This window comes from Micromesistius poutassou (genome assembly GCF_964030765.1).
Source record: "Micromesistius poutassou genome assembly, chromosome: 4".
In the NCBI taxonomy this organism is placed as follows: domain Eukaryota; kingdom Metazoa; phylum Chordata; class Actinopteri; order Gadiformes; family Gadidae; genus Micromesistius; species Micromesistius poutassou.
The window spans coordinates 335527-357736 of NC_140274.1; positions in this window are offsets into that span (position 1 = coordinate 335527).

Consider the following 22210-nt stretch of genomic DNA (forward strand, 5'->3'; position numbering starts at 1 on the left):
CCAAGTCTGTGTCTGCATGTCTTTCAGTTTGTCTGAGTCTGTTTTTCTGCCTTTCTGCCTTTCTGCCTGTGTGTCTGTCAAGCTGGATGTATGTACGTCTGCCTGCCTTTCGGTTCGCCTGTGTGTGTTTCAGTTTGTCTGTTTCTGTCTGCTTGTCAGTCAGTCTTTTTCACGCTTTTTCACCAGCTACATTTTACTGTTTATCTGTGCTCAGTGGTCATACAGCGCGGTCCTGCACACGCCCGGACTCACGCTACGTCAGCTATCGTCATGATCTGATTGGTTATTGAACTGTTAACCCGCGAACTTGGGTCACGTTTAACGCCGATAAACATGACCCAAGTTCGCGGGTTAACAGTTCAATAACCAATGGACATGGCGGATAGCAAGAAAAAGTGCAGACAGTACAATGCAAATTACATAAATTATGGATTTATTCCTTCTCAGATAAACACAACTTTACCCATGTGCCTGCTTTGCGATCACGTTTTCTCAAATGAGGCAATGAAACCCTCGCGGTTACAGGAACATTTAATTAAAAAACATCCCGACAAAGCATCCAAAGATCCGGCCTACTTCAAGTCTCTGAGGGATCAGCATTCAAGGCATCCTACAATCAACACCCTGTTCGCCCGGAATGTCAATCAGAGTGAAAGCGGGTTGTTGGCGTCCTACAACATTTCTTTATTAATTGCCAAGTCTGGCTTACCGTTCACTGTGGGTGAGTCTCTGGTGATTCCGGCAATAAAAGAGGCTATCTCCACAGTCGTGGAGCGGGACGCTACGCCAGTCATCAAGGCCGTCCCGCTCAGCAATGATACTGTTGCCCGGCGCATACGGGAGATGTCGCTCGACACTGAGCAGCAGCTGTGTGCCACCTTACGTGTGTGTCCCTTCAGCATCCAGCTTGATGAAACAACAACAGCTGACAACAATGCCCTCTTAATGGGCTATGTTCGTTATTTGTCTGGGGGGGATCTCAAGGAGGACTTCTTGTTTGGGCAGTATCTCACCACCGACACACGAGGGCAGACCATATTCACCGCCCTGACTGAGTTCCTGCAGGAGAGGGCCATCCCGATGGAGAACATCATGGCATGTGCCACGGACGGAGCGCCAGCTATGGTCGGCAGATACCGCGGCTTTGCGACACTCCTTAAGAAAAAGGTCCCTCACGTGCTTACCGTGCACTGTGTACTGCACCGTCACAACTTGGTGGCAAAAAACATATCTGACTCACTCCATCAGTCCCTTAATGTAGCGGTCAAATCAATAAACAAAATTAAATCTCATGCGCTGAATGACCGTCTCTTCAGGCAGCTATGTGGAGAAAATGATGAATCTTTCCAGCGCCTGCTTTTCCACACAGAGGTGCGCTGGCTCTCCAAGGGGAACTGCTTGGCCAGGTTGTGTGAGCTGTTCCCCTCGGTCCTCGAATTTTTAGGAAAGGCCGATGCGACTTTGAAAGCACAGCTATGGTCCTGCCGCCACGACGTATTCTATCTTTCGGACTTCTTTGGAAAGATGAATGAGGTGTCGCTGAAGCTCCAAGGGAATGGTGTGACGCTCATCCATTCTAGGGCCACCATACGCAGTCTTCTCGCAAAGCTGGAGCTGTATGGACAAAATTTGAGCAGGCGTCAGTTTAACAACTTTCCACAGTTGACCAAGGTAGGCTAATTAATTATTAGGCTACATTATTATTATTAGGCATTGTAATCATTCTTTTTCTTTTGACTACACACCAATTTTTTCCACATACCATTTCCTTGAATTTCCCCAAGGGGATCAATAAAGTTTCTAGCTATCTATCAATAAAATAACTTACTGTAGCCTACTTACTACTTACATTCAGGTGTTGGATGAACTGACTGATGGCCATCTGCTGGTTTACACGGACCACTTGAAGGCAGTCAAGGCGGATATGGAGGTCCTTTTAGCGATCTGGACCAGCTGGCCGTCCCCGATTGGGTGATGGAGCCGCTCCAACAAGATGCTGCCAGCAGTGAGGAGGCTATCCAAGAGAGCCTCATTGACCTCCAACATGATGCGGAGGCGATGGCCACGTTCCGTACCTCTGGTTGGCGAGCGTTGTGGATAACCCATGGACAGCGTTTCCCTCAGTTGTGGGAGAGAGTTCACCTTCTCCTCCTCGCTTTCCCCACGTCGTATCTTGTCGAGCAGGGATTCAGCCAAGCACTGCACATGCAGTCAAAATACCGCAACCGCCTAAACTTGGTTAGCTCTGGTGCTCTCCGATTGAAATTGACCTCTCAATGTCCAGACGTCAAGACGCTAGCAGCGGGCCATCAACCACAGGGCTCTCACTAATTTTTTTTTTCATAGCCCGTTTTCCTCCTTCCGCTCGCTGTTCTGTTCCGGCTGCTCTGAGCGTAGTCTCCACGAAAAGACCGTTGTTCAAATACGAAATATATATAGGCCTAAATAGGCCTCCGCGCGCAATCTGTTTCTTAATTGGTTTGATAGTTAACTGTCACCTGATTATTCACGCTATGTGCGTATGTTGTTCACGTGATGTGCACTTGATTTTTGTCAATGATAAAATGACACGTCTTGTTGCCTACATTTAATGTTGCTATTGATTTTTTTTTTTTTAATCATTACAACCAATGCTGATGTAGTAGTGTTTTTTAAGAAACCAAAACAGCACAGAAATGGGCTAGTTTTTTATAGTAATATAGCATGAGTGTGAGTGGGGTTGGTAATGGATATAGCCTACCCACGGGTGTAGTTAAAACATTTTTTTAATTGTTGGGGGGGGGGGCGCCGGAGGATCAAAGTAAGGTCAGGGGGGCGTTTGCTCAAAAAAGGTTGAGAACCACTGGCGTAGAGGATGTTGCACAGAACTCTACCGGAGCCACCAGGATGCAGGGGCACCAGCACACTGCAGATTTATCATCCTGCCACATCGCCGAGGTACACAAACAAGTACACACTTCTGTCCGGCACTCCAACACACAGTGACTAATCACATACAGGCTTTAGGGGCTCATTTCTCATAGCAAACAGTCAACATAATAGTCCCAGAGAACACATTGAAAATCATTTTCTAAAAGGTTATTATGTGTTGTTTCTTGCCAGAATTTATTGAGGCAGAGTTTTATTAATTTGTACAGAGCAGTTAGTAGTGGAATTAAACGGATGTTGAACTTTAACGTTAATTCTTCATCTCAGGAGTTGGTTGCCAAGACACTGCTAATTGCGTAGGATATTTCCGAAATAATCTACTTCATTATTGGCCTGACAAATGTGCAGTGAAGGCATCCAGCTGTCACTGAAGCATATGCTAACCTGAGCTCACAAAGTGGGATGGCGACATTTATTTTATAGGGCACAAGGTAGAGGTCGTCAAAAAGTAGCTCTGGTAAGTGAGATATCAAACCATGCCTGGTCTATTTCAATGACATTGTACCACTGACACTCATGTGTACACTGGTTCAATTCAGCCAGTGTTTTGATTAAGACCATATAACCAGTATTATTTGTCTCATGAACCATTATCTGAAACGACACATTGGCTCACTAGAAAAAAATAGAAAATAATGAAACACTATAATAAGTGTGTGCATGTGTTTTTGTTTCTGTGTGCAACGGTGTGATCACATGCATCTAGTTCAGACTGATTCAGTCATTAATTTTTATTTATTGGAGTATGAATAAACTGTTCTGTAAGGATGGCACACAGATAGACTATAATATAATTCATAAATGTAGAAGATCCTCTATATTGCAGAAGATGAGAACAGGCAGTATATATATATATATATAAATGTGTATAAATAAATGTATAAGTGTACTTCCTAATTGTAAATACGAGATTGGAATATGCACACTATACATAGATGCTCAAGTAAGAATGTGAATTGTGTGAAGAATTTCAAATTAAATGAACAATGCAATTTGGAATGGGAAGAAATCAATCCAGTGATCCTAATATTTGAGTTTTGTTGTGTTTTGCAGAAAGACAGGAAAGTGAAAGACAGCATGGAATCAAACATGGGATGCTACCAGGTGTGTTACGGTTGAGCCACCAAACCCCAAACTGCACCACTGTCTTAGTTTCTCTTATTACTGACTTTATTTTATTTTATAATTTATTATTGTGATCTATGCTGCTACTTATCTTTACTTTTTTACACATTTTTATTTATTTTTTATTTATCTTTTTATTTTATTTTGTGTTCTTGCTGCTTTGTGACTGTTGAGGAACCAAGCCTAATCATTTTACTGTTGTGTACTTGTACAATAAGATGTAATAAAAGTAACTGTGATTCTGATTCTGTGTGTCTCAATGTACCGAGAGCGTCTCTACTGAACACAGATGGGCTGGTGACGCTCGGAGACATGTTTATTCTCATCAGACAGGACTAATCCATCTTACTCTCCCTGATGGATATTACCTCCACAAGCGTCCAGCCAGCAATATGACCGCTCAACAACACAATTTGAAAGCCATCCATCTCTTTTTAACTCTGATCTGTCTTCATCCACTCCGGTTAGTTATGTGTCAGCAGTTACTCTGGAAGTGACAGGGGCGCAATCTGAATACGTCAAGATCTACTTCCATTAAAACCCACTTCTATCTGAACTCCACTTACCAGGCGGGTCCGTCCAATAGGCTTCTCTGCATATAATTACACCAAATGAAAGATGTAGTATTTAGGGGCATCTACTGGGATGGACCAGGCAGAAATGTTATTTAATATTCAAAAGTATGTTTTGAAGTATGTTGTCATGATGAATATGTCATGTATAGGAAACTAGGAATGACTCGGTTCTCTTTACATTAGAAGGAGTCCTTTATGTCTACATAGCGCGAGGTAGCCCAGAGCGGACAAATGGTTCTGGAGGGGACACCTTTTTAATTATCAGCTCGATGCTTTCCTAGACGATGACATCATTAAGGAATACCTACTTGAACCTTACAGTCCAGTACAGAGACGAAGGTGCTAGATGCCAATACATTCTACACACTGCACCTTTCAGACTACCTAACATTGAAGGTTAATTTTGTCTTTCAGTTCATTTTTGCACTCCAATGCTCCAATGAAAAACAACTAAAGACAGTCACATAGACATCTGATCAGGGAGAACCAATCATTATAAACCAATAACAATATTGCTGGCGGGCTTATAGTTAGTTGTGCAGCCACTTTCAACAAGCATGTCTGGTATTTGTGATTATGTTCCATCCTAACTTAATGGGAAAATGTTACATTGAAGGTAACCTGTGAATCATGATTCATTCTGACTTTGACTCTGACTAATGTCCAGGACTATTGTCCTGTTATTATATATAAGATAATACCAATTCTTTGAAAAGAATAGTTGTAGAAAGAGTTCACGGTTAAATTGCCTGTCCTTCTGGATTCACTTCTGTTTGTAGTGCTCATGCTTCATAAAACAGGCAGTGGATCCAGAAACCTTAAACTCCAGTCCCCATAGTGGGAGGTTATGTTATGCTAGCATTTGGACTGCAGGTCCTATCTTTATTTTTAGATGGTTCAACGACTACCCCCACATATTGTCTCTCTTGGGGGAAAGAGCAACATACGTCATCATCCCAAACCTTTTCGGCTTTTAGGCCTCATGCATTTGGGAGTATGCCTTTTATACTTGATTATTTGGGTATAAATAATATTATATGTACAGTACTTATAAAATGATAGAACTATTCTCTATTTTGAGAAGTTCAAAGTCTTAGTTTATTCTTTTTTTGATCTGTGCCTTACTGGGACCTAGTGCTGCTAGTCATTCCATGTGCAGATCTCTGGTATGTGTGTCATTTCAAACTGTATTCCTGTACCCACTGGGTTTCAGGAAATGGATGTTCCTCATCCATTTGATGGCAGTATGTGTATGTCATCCATCTCATTTACATTTAAGTCTGTGAAGCCCCTGAGACAGGTTTCCTTGAAAGTCAAATAATTCAAAAAAATAATAATTAAACACTATTAATAAGTGTAAGCTAATTTAGATGATGGCATGTCAGAACAGGCACTTCAATGTCTGTGTTGCCGATTCACTGATCCAGAGCCACACAGATGAGGACAAGAGGAAGGCCGCAGGAAGGAGGAAGGCCACGCAGAGACATTGATGGGTGACTCCAGCTAGGCCTGGGTGCAGTGTCCCGTCATCTAATTTCATATCTCCCTCAAGTGCCCCTATTGCCAAGCAGGGGTCGTAGCCAGGGTTTCAAAAAATAGTGAGGTCCAGGGGTCTTTTTCCAGGGGTTTTGTCGGGGGGGGGGGGGGGGGGGGGGCGAGGGGCTCAGCTGGCGCCAGATGTCCACACACAGTGGACACAACGCAACAAGTCTGAATTGAATTAGGCGTGCGCTCATCTCTGAGAAGGTCTCAACCGCAGATTTTTATTATACAGTTGTATTTTGTTTCCTATTTAATTTTTCGTGCTCAAAAGATTACTGAGGTCCGGACCTCGGTGAGCTCATGGCTGGCCATGGGCACGATTCCAAGACAACAGAGGCAAAGCACCCAGGCCCGGTTCTACGGGGGTGCATAAGCATGCATTGCACCCCCAAAAAAATTGTTTGCACCCTGAATTGAAAAAAGGAGGGAGTGAATTATTATTATTTTTTTATAAATATGATTAAAAAAAATAAAACACTTGCTCACAAAACTAATTGTTCCATTAAATACCGTTGTTTGCTGCATTTATTTTGTTCACTAAACCGATAAGAACGTTATTATTATTATGACAGGTGCGCGTGAACTGCGCCCCGTCCGGCGGCGCGCACGTCAGTGACATTAAACTTCTTCGGCAGCAACAATTAGGCATTTACAATGGATATCCGAAAATAAAAAAGAACACCGCAAAAGAATCCAATACATCAGACAGTATAACCGTTGTGAACACTAGCACTAGCAACGCTAGCTCAATCCTGCCCGGCTCGCTGCCTTTGCCGGCGCAGCTCTCACTCCCGGACAAGCAGCCTTTGCCGGCGCCACTGTGTTGTTCATAAGAACCCATATTTGCAAATTGTGTTTTGATTGTATTTATTTACAATCTTGTGAACTTTAAGAAAGGCACTATGTATTACTGATTACTTTTTGTGAAAATAACATTCCTAATTGGGTTTTATCTGTCAGCATTAAAAGTTTTGGGCAGCAGAATAAGCACTTGACATTAAGTGGTTCACATAAAGGTGCATCTCATAATATTAGAATATCAGGGAAAAGCTATTTTTTGTAATTTAATTCAAAAGGTTCCATATAATCTAGATGTATTAGACATGAAGTGATATATTTCAAGCATTATCTTGTGAATGATAATGTAAAATTATTTTATGACATTTAGTGGTTCACTTATATAAATACAGAGAATGTTTTATGTTTTGTTTATGTTGTTAAATTATTTGGTCTCACAAGGCTACAGTGCTGCTTGAAAGTATGTGAACCTCTTGAGCTTTTTCAAATTTGATTTAATTGAACCATTAATTCATTCTCATATCCAAAGCTTGGATATCAATAAGCTAACGTTGCAGCTGAAATGTTCTCCACATCACAAGACATGATACCATCTTTTAAGCACAGTAAATGTTTTTGTCCCAACATGTCAGTACAACTACCCAGAAGTGCTTGTCTATCTACTGGTAGAAAGGCCTAGTGTAAAAAGCGAAGTCTGAACTGAAGCTGGTTTTACTATAGTACTGGTGCACCCCCTATAATCTCAGATGCACCCCAAGGCATTCTGTTCTGGAACCGGGCCTGAAAGCACCACCGCTGCATTATCGACCTCCAAAATGGCAGCCCACTTACGGAACATAGGCACCCTCTCTAATGGCGCATTGCCACTGCAGGGTGTGGTTCGGTTTAGTCTGCAAAGGTACGGCACGGGTCGCGTTTCCACCGCCAAAAGTGGGTATGACCCGCATTGAGCCGTTCTCGTCTCACAGTGCTCCTCCATTGGGGTACTGAGAGCCTGAAAGGGTCCCAGCAAGTTTGAGCTACACACGCCGTCCGTTGATTGGTCGACAGAATCGTCCCTTCCGTGCGACAGGGGGATAAGGATGCTCATTAGGGCCACACACCAAACAGCCTTCTTTCATGTGTTACAAAGCACTGTATTGTGTTCCACAGTGTGTAAAACGCTGTCGGGAACATAAACAGTGAGTAAAAGGCTCTGTTTCCATGTCGCTTGATGTCAAAACTTTTCCGTGGCAAGAATTTAGGGCAGTGGTGCTGGGGAGATAGGCCGCCGAGTGCAGTGAAGCACACCGAAAAGAGCAAGTGAGAAAGACGCCAATGAGTGAGACGGCTGTTGTCAGAACAGAGTGCCCTGTTGGCGGGCCACACTGTCACTCTGGAGCAGATTGCTCTTTTCAAGATAAAGACATATGCCAGAGGGGAAAGGTCATGTCTCATGTCTGCCGTTGTATTTACTGGCATTTACCATGCCGCCTGGAAGAAAGTGAACCAAAACCACTGTACATTGGGCAGTGATCTATAGTGAACATTTGCTCATCGCTTACTTTTTTATGATTACTTGGGCGGAAAGGAGCACAGATGAATGGGGGGAAAATAGTTGGCTGTTGGGTGTTAAGGAATCCATGTTTTGCACTCAGGAAAAGGTATGGAATTTGACTGGAATGGAAAGCTGAGACATAAATCTATGAAGATACATGCACCCATATTTGTATAGCATAGATAAAGTGCACTCACAACTCCAAAACTCTGTCTTGACCTGACCTTTCATGTGTCTGTGTCGATGTGTGTGCTTAAGAAATGTTGATTGGTAAGGCATAACATGTAGTTACCATGGATACCCTGAGAATCAGACAAAAGCCAAGGATATCTCGAGATTTTGAATGGGGCCACTTGCATAAATGTATCCTGTGCAATGACAAATAAAGGCTTCTTCTTCTTTTATGTATTATCTAATCACACAGGGGAAAACAATCTTTTCCCCTCTGTTTTCTTTTGATGCGTTTCAGGAGTATCTCCGTAAAGACAGACTCATTGCGAAAACGCATCATTAAATGTCTCATTAAATCGGTTTAATGTCATTGATCAAACACTACCAAGCAGATCGCGTCTGATCATCTACGTAGGTCGGCTGGAGTGTGTTAAATGGTATGCATACGCAGTAGGTATTTCCAAAACACCAGCTGCTGAAGTGTTATTCCACTTCACAAGTCGAGCCATAGGGTAAGTGATAACAACCTGCTGCCTGTCTGTGTGGGTGCGTGCAGAGCAGCGCTCTCTGCTGTGTTAATTACTGGGCTGTAATGTATAGGCCCATTATGAAATAGGTAGATTTGCACCAGAAATCTACAAATGTTCCTCACTCTGGATTAAGACTGGCTTTTAGATAAATGTTAGTACCCAATATACACTGTTGCCTACTCTGTGCTTGTTGTGAATAAAACCGACAATCTAAAACTCTAACAAAATACGAGAGGTCGAGAAGGACTAGGGTTGAATGATCAAGGCTTTATTGCAACTGCACAGAGTAGCAACTGAAACCTGAGTTGGTTTGCAAATAACTCACGACCGGCCCTCAATGCTCTAAACTACGGGCCATTCCCGTTCCCCATTAACATTTATCTTCCTGCCCACGGTGCCCACAATACATTCAGTATATACACAGTCATACATTAATTCCGCAAAAATCACGTAGGATTAAAAGGTTTACATGTTACAAGTTACAGATTTACAGAGTTACAGATTACAGATTAGTTATATGAAGTGAGGTCTTTGATTAAAATCCAGAATTGTTTTCCTGAGGGTCACCCCATGTTAAGGGAAGTAAAAAACCAGACCAAAATTGATTCGACCTAGACATCGAGATCTGCACTGGCTGCCGCCGCTATGGAATAGCTATAACGCTAACCTATGGGGGCAAGCTCTTTATCTGCTTCTGGGGCCTCTCAACACATTCAGGAAACCATTCTAAGACCTATGTAACACGAACGGATGCACAGCCACTGTGGCTAGTGGCTGGGAGCGCATCCGTTCTGCTATCAGCTACTAAGGACTTTCTGTATATGTCAACGGGGTAATCTGAGGTGAGTGACTCCATGCAAGAACCCAATGTTTATACTGTTACTGTTACTTTTTTTTTTCACAGGTCTTAGAATGGTTTCCTGAATGTGTTTAGAGGCCCCAAAAACGGATAAAGAGCTTGCCCCCATAGGTTAGCGTTATAGCTATTCCGTAGCGCTGGCAGCTAATGCAGATCTCTGGCTACGTCTCAAAAATTTTCGCCTGGTTTTTTACTTCCCTCAACATGGGGTGACCCTCAGGAAAACGATAATGGGGTTAAAAATCGCCGGAGTTCTCTAACCTGATCTTAAATCGTCATGACTTACTACATGTGTTTAAGAGATGAGTCCTGTAAAACAAATGTATCCATTTAAACAGTAAAACATGGATTGTAATAGTTAACAATGCCACTTTATTTGTCTGTGGCATATACCGTCATAATCATGAAGCTGGTAGTGTCTGACTTTAACAAGAGTATGGATTAGTTAACTGAGTGGAGTCAACCAGCCCACAACCCGGATAAGCATCATGGGAACACAAGGAGGGGAAACCACAGGAGGGCTTCTCCTTATGAAAGCACTACCCATGTTTGCCCCTCACCGTGACGTGAGCCAGATGTCTTTGAGGGGCCACTTATACTTAAATGAGGCGGTCGTGGGTTCAGCTTTTGGCAACTGGTAACTGGTGTGAATGAGGGACACATGTAAATGTCCCTCAGAATGCAGCCAAGGAAGGCCAGGTAATATCAATACAGTGTTTAACATTTGGCTTCATTGTAACAATATTATGTTGTATCCTGTCCTTCTTCTATGTTTTATCTAATCACACAGGGGAAAACAATCTTTTCCCCTCTGCTTTCCTTTGATGCGTTTCAGGAATATCTCCGTAAAGACGGACTCATTACGAAAATGCATTGAGCTCTAGAAACACTGTAGTATATATTTAAGGCCACTGTGTGGCGCTGGTTCGCCACAAAAAAAGTGGAGCGCATCAAGCCAGCGCGCATCAAGCCTGCGTGCTGTATACAAACATACAGTCGAGGAGGAGAAAGCAGTTGTTAAACCTTTTAGATTGAGCAGAAATACTTTTTAATGTACAGTTAGTAATTCAATTTACCAAAAGCTACAAAAATAATACAAAAAAAAATTCAACGCAACTCTAACATTGCCTAGCTGGTGGGGGGGGGGGGGGGGCGATGACGTTTGCGTTTCAGGCGTCCACACAAATCCACACACGAAAACGCATAGGTCAGTTTTTATCTTATCCACCATGGGACCTGGTTGCAGAAAAGTGTGTTTTCGGACACCGAAAATGCCGGATCCGTCTGGACGGTCGGCCCAAATGCACAAGACTTGCGTTTTCATGCGTTTTCACAAGAAAATCTGTTTCGCGTGGACGGGGCCTAGGGGCGCACTCACACTAGGCAAAGTTGCCCTGTACCATACTCAAGTAAGATTGCCCCCCCCACTGTGCCGCTGGCCTGTGCTCACACTAGGCAATCTCAACTGGGCCTGAGTACGGTTGCCTCTTGTACATATAGGTTGTGTATCCGCGCATGTGCACGTGTTGGCTCATTAGCATCTGTACCGTGGCCTGAGCACACCTCTCTGAAGTGTACTGAGGCCACGGAATTTAACTGTACTTGAGTACGGATGGCGTGCTCACACTAGCCAAACAATCTAGACTTTAGGGGGCAAACATACTCTGGCACAGTACAGATGTCCTAGTGTGAGTGCGCCCTAAGTGAACTGAGAAATAGACTGATGTCATTGACTACAGAGGGCTATCTGTCTTAGTGGTCGCCGGTCAGCCCAGGACCCTCTGCGGTGTTATGAATGACAAAGGGACAGGGCCCGCCCCCCGCCTTTACTCGGTTTCTCTCCACTATTATTCCAACCATTTGGCAGAGATGTCCTTTTAAACCTTCATTATTTTCTACCATATGCTACCATATGGCGAGGTAATCAGTCGTAAAAACCTATTCTGTATACTTTCGGCCTGTATTGACGGTGCACTACTACAGCACCGCCGAAGTGACACGAAGGAGAAAAAAAAATATATATATATATATTAAATACATGTAAATGACAAACACCAACTATAGTTTTGCAAGATCTTGACTTTTTTTTGCGAGATCTTTTTTTTGTTTTGCGAGATCTCTAGTTTGATTTGCCAGGTCTTGATCCAGCCCCGCCAGACCCACACACACATTGCACTCTGCACGGCGAACCGCTGGTCCGTGTCCCCCTCGGGAGCGGGTCTGCGGACTCCAGCCCCGCCAAACCCACACACACCTGCACTCTGCACTCTGCAGCACGGCGGAGCGCTGACCAACGTGCACTCTCAATCTAACCCCCCCCCCCTTATCTCCAGGGCACATGTCGCCCCCCGGCAGCCTCACACACACCTATCAAATTCTCGCCCTCCCACCATCTCCAGGGCACATCCACCACCCTGATCGCCAGCCGGTCCCTTTGAGCCCAAATCAAAGTCAAGAACTCGCAAAACTGTAGTCAGTGTTTGTCCCTAGTACATTTGTACACTGTCAAATCAATGGACAAATAAAAGGCAGCATAGTATATTAGTGGGGATTTTAAGGAGGAAGTCAAACGGTTAGATATTTAAACAATATTGTGGACACCTTTTTTCAATTTTAACTGGTTAAACTATTGTCAAAACAGATCTTTTTTAACACATATGCTAACAGCAAGGGGAACACTTGTCATTGCATGCAATGGGGTGTTGCGATTCCCAATTAGTCAAAGTGAATAGCAGAGTGTTCCTGAAGCTTCTGCATTCTAATCAAAATTCGATACACAGGAAGCAGATGAATGCTAGCATGTCAGCTGTTCATTTGCATTCATTACTGGTAATCACAAGTCTACGATGTTATAATACCACCAACTGGATGCCTGCTGTTCTTTTGAAAATAGTGAATATTATTTACATTATTATTTCATATATTATATGTAATAATAATGTAGGCCTACAGATATTATGTACAGTACATTATTATTATTGCATTTGTTTGCCACTTGCTACGCAAACAGGTATTGAACAATGTCATACATTGAGCTCAACATGCAGTTTTGACAACTGGTAATTACTGAAAACACAAAGAGAAAAACTGTTCCCCTCCTTCCTTTAAACCTGAGCATTTATTTTAAATCTTGGAGTGCCCAAATTCGAGCTAAATAGGGGTTCACACTTTATTGGGAATCAGAAAAGACACATATTATTGTTAGAGTTAAACGTCTGGTGTTGTACCAATGGAATGAACAGAAGAAGGGCAGAGCAACACTCGGGACGTTGATGCCCCGCAGATTTCAAAGAAAGAATCAACGAGCCACTTTTCTTTGCCATCTCGACGTCCACTAATGAAACTATGGCTATTGACTCTCCCTGATTATCACACCAAGACGCTTTATTAAAAACATGATGCATTAAATATTTCTCAAGTGGACTTCTTTATATGCCCCGGATTACACATGTTTTTTGTGGATTTAAATGATAATTTTTCATGCAAAGAAAACTACAATTTATCACAAAGAAGTTTGATAATGTTAGGTTTTGTGTGAGGGTGCTTTGTGAACTACAGCTCTTCGCTGCTCTCGACGTGAATGATATACATCACCACCTGCACTTGGAACTCTGGTACAGACATGGCGATCCCTCTGCTCCACTTCACTTCACTTTTTTTCCAAAGGGAGGATAACAGCATCGAAAGAGGTGAAAACCATTATAATTTGGGGCATGTGGAGAGTTTCAGTTATGCCGATGGGGAGATTGTCGGTCTTGTCCACGCCAGTCGCAGGGAGCGTGATGTCTCATATGCAACATGTAGTCTTTCTCATTGTGTATTCTCTACAGCCTTTAACTGAATGATTGCACAATAAACGGTCAAACTCTTGAAATTAAAAATGATCATTTAAATCCACATACAACATGTGTGTAATCCGGGGCATATAAAGACTGGGACCAGATAATAATTTACTTTCTCTCCATTAAAACCCATTCATATTTTACGATAGGTCCCATGGGGACCGCCGGGAGGGGCGGGACTTCGGCACTCTATGGGCAGGTGGGGCAGCAAACTACTTGCAAAAGCATGCTCCCAAAAAAATAGCTCCTCACTCAGTAAATCATTGCTCCAAGTCTATTAATAATGTGTCTTAATAAGGTGATTGTCATATTAACTATCTATAGTTTCTGTAGGCTTTCTGACTATTTTTGGTCTGTTTACATCACATTTTGGATGATGTGGCGATTCTAGTTGGGTTTAACGTGTCATGCAATGTTGGGGCAGGGCAGCTCAGCGACCGCGTCCCTCTGTATGTTTATCGCATAACCCTGCAGGCTGCAATAAGAATTGCAATCCCCGCTAATAGACGCCTATATGGTCGTAAAGTAGTCTGCCGCATGGTCATATTCTAGAACTGTTGTTGTTTTAACTCAAATTATTCCGCCAGTATCTTTCGTTGTTTCTATATCAGATGCAGATATGGCGAGTGGTGTTGCACCTGTGATTAACAGTGTTGAGTTTCTGTAAAAAAAAACATTTGAGAGGTTAAAATTGGAAGAGAAGGTAGCCAAACAACAGGACAAGGGGATTTATAGACCACGAGTGTGAGTGATGTGAAGCCTATATATATATATGTATATATATATGTAAAATGCAATATTAAATATGTATATAATATGTACATATTAAAAAAACATGTAAATTGTGGGTGTGGTCATACGCCAGTAGTTTCTGCCCCACTGAAATTTAGGGTCACCGCATGCTGCTGCTCTTAACTAAGTCTAAATAATTCCTTTAACATATTTGTAATCATCGTTTTCATTTTGACCATTTTCTCTATAAAATGGTTGTTTTGGGGAAAAAAGTTATGTTTCCAACTTTCGTTTGAGTAATGGTTCAATTGATCAAACTGAAGCTTTTGGTTTACTAAAAAGAACATGAAGCCAAGCTGGGATGTTTCTCTGCAGCGCTACTCGCTGGAGGGAGGGCTCTTTAGCCATGATGAACATGCTGATTACCCAATCAGGTCTTCATCTGCTGCTAATTAACCAATCAAAGTATTTTTTTCCTTATTGCAGCTAATGCTTGCATAATACTCCCCAAAATGATGGCTGATAGGCAGATATGGTGTGTGTGTGTGTGTGTGTGTGTGTGTGTTTGTGCGTGTGTATGCGCACCCATATGTGTGCAAATGTGTCAATGCATGTGCTTCAAATGAAGAGAGAGACAGTGTGACAGACAACAACAGGGAGATTGTGTGATATATATAAGGGTATGTGGACTACATGCACAAAAGGAGAGGAAACAAGGGAAAAGCGAAAGAAAGTTCAGTAAAATAGAATGCATTCACCATCTGTTTCTAAGTGTGAGAGAGAGAGAGGGAGGATTGAGAGTGGTGTGTTTCAGTGTGTGTGTGTGTTTGAGTGAGTGTGGTGTGTGTGTGTGTGTGTTTGTGTTTGTGTTTGAGTGTGTGTGTGTGTGTGTGTATGCAAGATGATCAAAGCTGAGCTGAATGCTACTTGTCATCCGTCTCTTTCTCTATTTCCGTCTGAATGACGCAAGACGTTCTGTTTGCTGTGGTTGCTTTTTTTCGGATCCATTATGCGAAAAAACCTTTTGATCTAAGCCACTGAATAAGCGACTGGACACAGAGGTAGTGGATAAACTGGATAAACCCTGTATCAAAGTGGAGTTAGGTGTAAATAGCAGAGCCATGAGACGAAGGGTTCTTCAACATTAAAGGAAACCCATAATACCAAAGATAATGACCCTCGTACCAAAGATAATGACCCTCATACGAAAGATAATGACCATCGTACCAAAGATAATGACCCTAATACCAAAGATAATGACCCTCATACTAAAGATAATGAGCCTTTTACCAAAGATAATGAACCTCGTACCAAAGATAAAGACCCTCATACCAAAGATAATGACCCTTGTACCAAAGATAATGATAAGAAAGGTGTCTGCCAGGTGGATGTAGGTGTAGGTCTGCCAGGTGGATGTAGGTGTCTGCCAGGTGGATGTAGGTGTAGGTGTCTGCCAGGTGGATGTAGGTGTCTGCCAGGTGGATGTAGGTGTCTGCCAGGTGGATGTAGATGTTAAGTGTCTGCCAGGTGGATGTAGGTGTAGGTGTCTGCCAGGTGGATGTAGGTGCCTGCCAGGTGGATGTAGGTGTTGGTGTCTGCCAGGTGGATGTAGGTGTTGGTGTCTGCCGGGTGGATGTAGGTGTAGGTGTTTGCCAGGTGGATGTAGGTGTTTGCCGGGTGGATGTAGGTGTCTGCCAGGTGGATGTAGGTGTAGGCGTCTGCCAGGTGGATGTAGGTGTCTGCCAGGTGGATGTAGGTGTAGGCGTCTGCCAGGTGGATGTAGGTGTAGGTGTCTGCCAGGTGGATGTAGGTGTAGGTGTCTGCCAGGTGGATGTAGGTGTAGGCGTCTGCCAGGTGGATGTAGGTGTCTGCCAGGTGGATGTAGGTGTAGGTGTCTGCCAGGTGGATGTAGGTGTAGGCGTCTGCCAGGTGGATGTAGGTGTCTGCCAGGTGGATGTAGGTGTAGGTGTCTGCCAGGTGGATGTAGGTGTAGGTGTCTGCCAGGTGGATGTAGGTGTAGGCGTCTGCCAGGTGGATGTAGGTGTAGGTGTCTGCCAGGTGGATGTAGGTGTCTGCCAGGTGGATGTAGGTGTAGGTGTCTGCCAGGTGGATGTAGGTGTAGGCGTCTGCCAGGTGGATGTAGGTGTCTGCCAGGTGGATGTAGGTGTAGGTGTCTGCCAGGTGGATGTAGGTGTAGGCGTCTGCCAGGTGGATGTAGGTGTCTGAGATCTTGAGGTCACCAAAACACTGTTGTTGTTTCACAATTGCACAAAGCTATTGGCTGGTGCATGTGTGGGCTCGGTGCAGTTTGTTTTCATGCTCTGATTATGTGAATCTTCTTCAACAGCAGTGTTGGCTATGCCAGGGATCTTTGGAGGGATTCGAGAACTGAACCCTTTAAGATGTTTTCTTCCATGAAATCAGGACCACTCCACCAGCCTGGGGGAGGAGTTGGTGGGGTCACAACCTGAAGTGCTTTTATAAATATCACCTTCGGCTTTGCATTTCACATCCATTCTAGTTCTTCCTCCACTTGCAGCATGGTATTCTCTCACCACAGTTGTTGTGTGTGCTGTCCTTGTGTCCACTACCACGTTCATCCATTGGTTAAGTTAGATGTTTTCATAGACTGCATTTTGTAGCAGATTTAGTGGTACGCTAGGGAAGGAATCTGCCAAGTCCAGATGTATAAAACAGATTTTTTGCTGCAAACACAACATCCACAGGGTTCTCGATACAGTATTCCCAATAAAGTGTGAACCCCCTATTTTAGCTCAAATTTGGGCACTCCAATATTTAAAATAAATGCTCAGGTTTAAAGGACGGAGGGGAACAGTTTTCATTCCCATGGTTACGATTTTGTAGTAGTACCATTGTTGTGTATTAGCATTATGATAAGCGGATGTTGTACATGAAATGTGCCACCCACAGTGGTATTATACTATACGTTTTGGAGAAGTGTAACTCTCTCTGACACCGACATCAACTACGTTTATTTGACAGGAACAATGCACAATATATAATTGAGCCAGATTATAGCCACAAGGCAAATTTACATCTGTTATACTGGTGTTAATGTATCTTTTCACTGTCAATGTCTCTTTGTTGTGACGTCAGACTCAGAAAAGGAACTGTGGCGTCAGTAAAGAATGCAACTTGAGTCTGGAGTCGAACATTCACAAACTGGTTAGCAGAGAATGGGAAAAACATGTTTTATCTAAATTACTATTTTATTTCAGTGACAATGACAAAATATAATATGTTGAAGATAATGACATTTTACCAAAAATATTTTGGGTTCACTGTCACTTTAAGCTGACAGTGCATCTATTTCAGGACCAATCCTCACAGCTAGAGAGCGAATCGATGATTACAGTCTTTATATAACTTTCCAATAATCATGCTCAGCTATTGCAGCTCTGATGCTGAAATGAGCCACATATGAATCCCCTTCCACAGCCGACGCTAACCACACCCCCTCCCCTTCCACAGCCATCACTAACCACACCCCCTCTCTTTATAACATCTAACACTAGCCACCACTAACCATCTAATACTACCTGTGGTTCTGTGCTTTCCCTGAAGACACTCTGGACACAGATGCGTCAACATGTTTTTGTTTTGATATCCCTGTGACACGGTGGAGGTGCAGTTACGCAAGCTCTCTATGGCTGCATCATTACACACTGTCATGTCCTTTTAGGGGTGAAGGAAACAAGAACATACAGTGGGATGAGAACACGCTAATTCCTCACGCTCCAGTCCGATCCAAGCAGCAGTAAAGGATTCTAAACTGGTTTGTAGGTTTGACATCCTTGGCCGCAGTCTCTTAGGGGAGATAGAACCCACACACAAGATCCAAGATGTCTTTCAAGCAAAGCATTTTAAGTCTAGTAGTATGTGTAAATTAAAATGAAAGCTGTTTCTCAGAGAATTCGATTGCAATGTTTTGAAATCCTAGAACAGCCGTCCAATCAGAAATGTGTTGGTCCAAATATACAAATCAAAAAGTATTGACACGTCGACGCATGGCTTTTGGGGCCCTAGTTAGGCGGTTTCAAGTGCAGACGTGAAGCACGTAGTTGAAGTAGCTTTGTGAGTGGTTCTATGGCGATGTTGCTATTATGACGGCGAGATAAATGAGCTTTGCGCCCGACGCAAATCTAAAATGGGTTGGGCTGAAACCTGTAGGTGTGTTTTAATAAACCAATGAGAGTTCCATCTCCCATCCCCTTTAAGATCCAGCGCATTTGACTTGACGAGTTGATATTTTGCATCTGTCTCCGCTGAGACAGATGCATGACCACATGAATTTCAAACTTCAAATGACTCAGTTCATGGCCAAATAATAGGCCTAATTCACACATGGAATAGCGTTTTCTTCTCCAACTTCAGAAACACTGATTCGTCATGTAAATTGCAGCAAAGATAACTTAACACATATGATATGCGGACGCGGTCCTGTGGCCGCAACTGTGGGTCTATTTAATGATATGCATTATCGTTATCGACTTGTGTTCATAATATGTATGTGTCCCCCCGTTAAAGGTCCCATGGCATGCTATTTTATGGATGCTTTAATATAGGTATTAGTGGGCCCCTAATACTGTACTTGAAGATGTTCAAGAAATTCAGCCTTGGTGCAGAGTTACAGCCACTACGAGCCAGTCCCACAATGAGCTCTCCACAAACGTGCCGTTTTTAGAGGCGGGTCAAGGTGGAGGGTGGGGGTGTGGCCCTGAGCAGCTTGTTGCCACGGTACCATGCGCTAGTGTTTACAGTGGAACACTGAACACTCCGGGTGCTCCGGCGGGAGTCCTGGAGCTCTATATCTAAATAATATCATATTATATTTAGATATCTATATAACATAATATATATTATCATGGTCAAAAGCTGTTTGCGCCTCCGGATGATATTATGAATCTCAAACGACTGCGTCGGGTTCTCAGACGCCTCTGGTTCTTCCACTTCCACGTCAATATTAAGTACAGACTGAACCGCGAAATGGAGGAGAAAGCCATATTTCAGGGTGATATATCATTGTGAACATGCCCCTGTCGGGCTGATAATGGAGAGGGCCTGGTTAATGTGTCTCCTGCTTCATGTGTCCGTCATATAACGAGGGGCCGGGGGATCTGAAGGAGGCACACATGCTCACGGGTGACGGCCTCATGTTTCATTACGTCAGCCCTCATTCACAGATGCAGTGGATCTGTGTATCTTAACTCGTACACACACACACACACACACACACACAACCATACACACACACACACACACACACAAACACACACACAGAGCCACTAAGTCTTTAGTGTGATTATGGAGATGGGTGTTGAGGATTTGTTTAACAGTGTCAGCCCATACGGGTCAATACTGCAGCAGTGGAGGGCAGTTGAAATTGTGCAGATTTCTGGCGAGTTTGCATGGCACATTTTAGAGTTTATTTCACAACTATGTGGTAATGATGTTGTGCATGTGTGTGCGATTGTGTGTGCACGTCAGTCTCCTGTTCATTTGATGGTGATTGTCACATTTAGTGTGTGTGTGTGTGTGTGTGTGTGTGTGTGTGTGTGTGTGTGTGTGTGTGTGTGTGTGTGTGTGTGTGTGTGTGTGTGTGTGTGTACGCAGCGATGGCACAGTTGACCAACCCCCCAGAGTCCATTAAAGGGATTATGAAGATGTGTGTGAAACCTAGTTGACAGTCTGTCAGGGCTTTGCATTCAAATCATTACAGCTGCTATTATCAGATGGCCCTTCTCACAGGACACACATCACACATTAACCCTCACGCTGCAGAATCACATGTCCCACAGCACACGTCCATTAGCCAGGAGAGCGCTAGATGCTAATGGATTACCCCATTACCCATTACTCATTACCCATTAGAAAACATGTGTAGAAGACACCGGATGTCAAGGAAACCTTTTCATGAAACTGTTGTTTGCCAAGTGAAAAGGAAATTGAGTCTATAAAAGAATCGCCAGGCATCACAATGAATTTGAAACTGTAAAAGGTGTTTTTGAAAAACACCCGACAAAACACCAGACAAAAGGCTTATCTTACAATCATCAGGTGGGGTGCACAGAAACTCTTTAGACTAATGTGAACATGAGGTTGACTTCATTGAATTATATCAAGAATCACATGCTAATTTTAAAATGAATGAATATTCAAGGGAAACTGTTAACACATAGACCATCGCACCTGAAACACCTTATCTGTTATTATCTGGGGTTACCACATTGTTTCAACCAATTCAACACAAAACTACTGTGTTAAAGTAGTTCTATTTCTAAGTAGGAAAAGTTAGAAATAGATTTTACTATGCATTCGCTGCAATAATTCAAACATGCCAGGCCGGAACATGATACGATAATCTCCCAATGTATCAGTGATACTGCATCCATCTGAGCAGATAACCGGGGCGTCTTGCTTAATCTTTCTGGGAACACGGTATAATTAACCACTCCCGGGTCAATGCTCTGACAGCCGAGTGGGAACATCTTAACAACAACCAGACACTCCCCGCTGTTGTCAGACTTGTTGACAGCCTCTTGTACCACACTGACGAATGGTCCTCATGTTGTGGGGGCTTGTGCAGAACTCTGACTCATCGGTCAAAACAACGCTGGATAAAAGTGCATAACGGGAAAAACAGGGGGCGCACACCTTATTAAATATAGACCTGCCGGGCGGCCCCCTGAAAGAAGAGCAAGGTCCCTGAAGCGCTGTGGAAACTCATAGCCTGATACAATGGACCCCTGCGTGGATTAGTATGGACACGGTGGCCTTGGACGGAGCAGAACACAAGAGGACACGCTCTACACTGAGAAGAGCGCCAGGGGAGGAGGCTGAGCACAGAGAAACCCACGGAGAAACGCAATAGGGTCTGGCTCAACCAGGGATGGGAGGAGAGGCTGGGTAAGGGACGATAGGTGGAAACGGGTTAGGGATTGAAGAGAACGATATGATGGATGGGGAGAGGGGGAAGCAAGGAAGGAATGATACAGAGTCAGGATGAGGACAAAGACAAACGGAATGAAGGATAGAGAACAAGGAGGAGGATGAGATGAAGGACATTGCAGAGGAGTAGGAAAAGGCTGAGATCAAGGCTACACTTGACACGAGGAAAATGAAGAGGGTTAAATGTGCAGGATTGCAGTAATATCTGTGGATTCTTTTAATACAAATTGTAGCCCTTTGAAATAACCCAAGTGATTCCCTATCCCATGGCTGTTACTCGTCTGGAGATGGACAGGGCAGTTCAATCAGACGATAGCTATGAGTAACTCTTGCTTTTCTTTGTGAGAATGAGAATGAGAAGCAGAAGAAGAAGAAGAAGGTAGATTGGGAAAGAGAGACACAAATATAAATGGAGGTTGTTGGTGGAGTTTCGCTGCTACACTACGCATTTAAATACGTTTTGTCATGGTTTGCGCTCCTACTCAATCTTCAAATCGGCATATCACTACCTCCCCCAGCCGTCACACTGTTTATAATTTGTTCTTAACATGATTAATATTTAGCATGTAAATAGATTCATCTGGTACATGCACGGTTAAGAG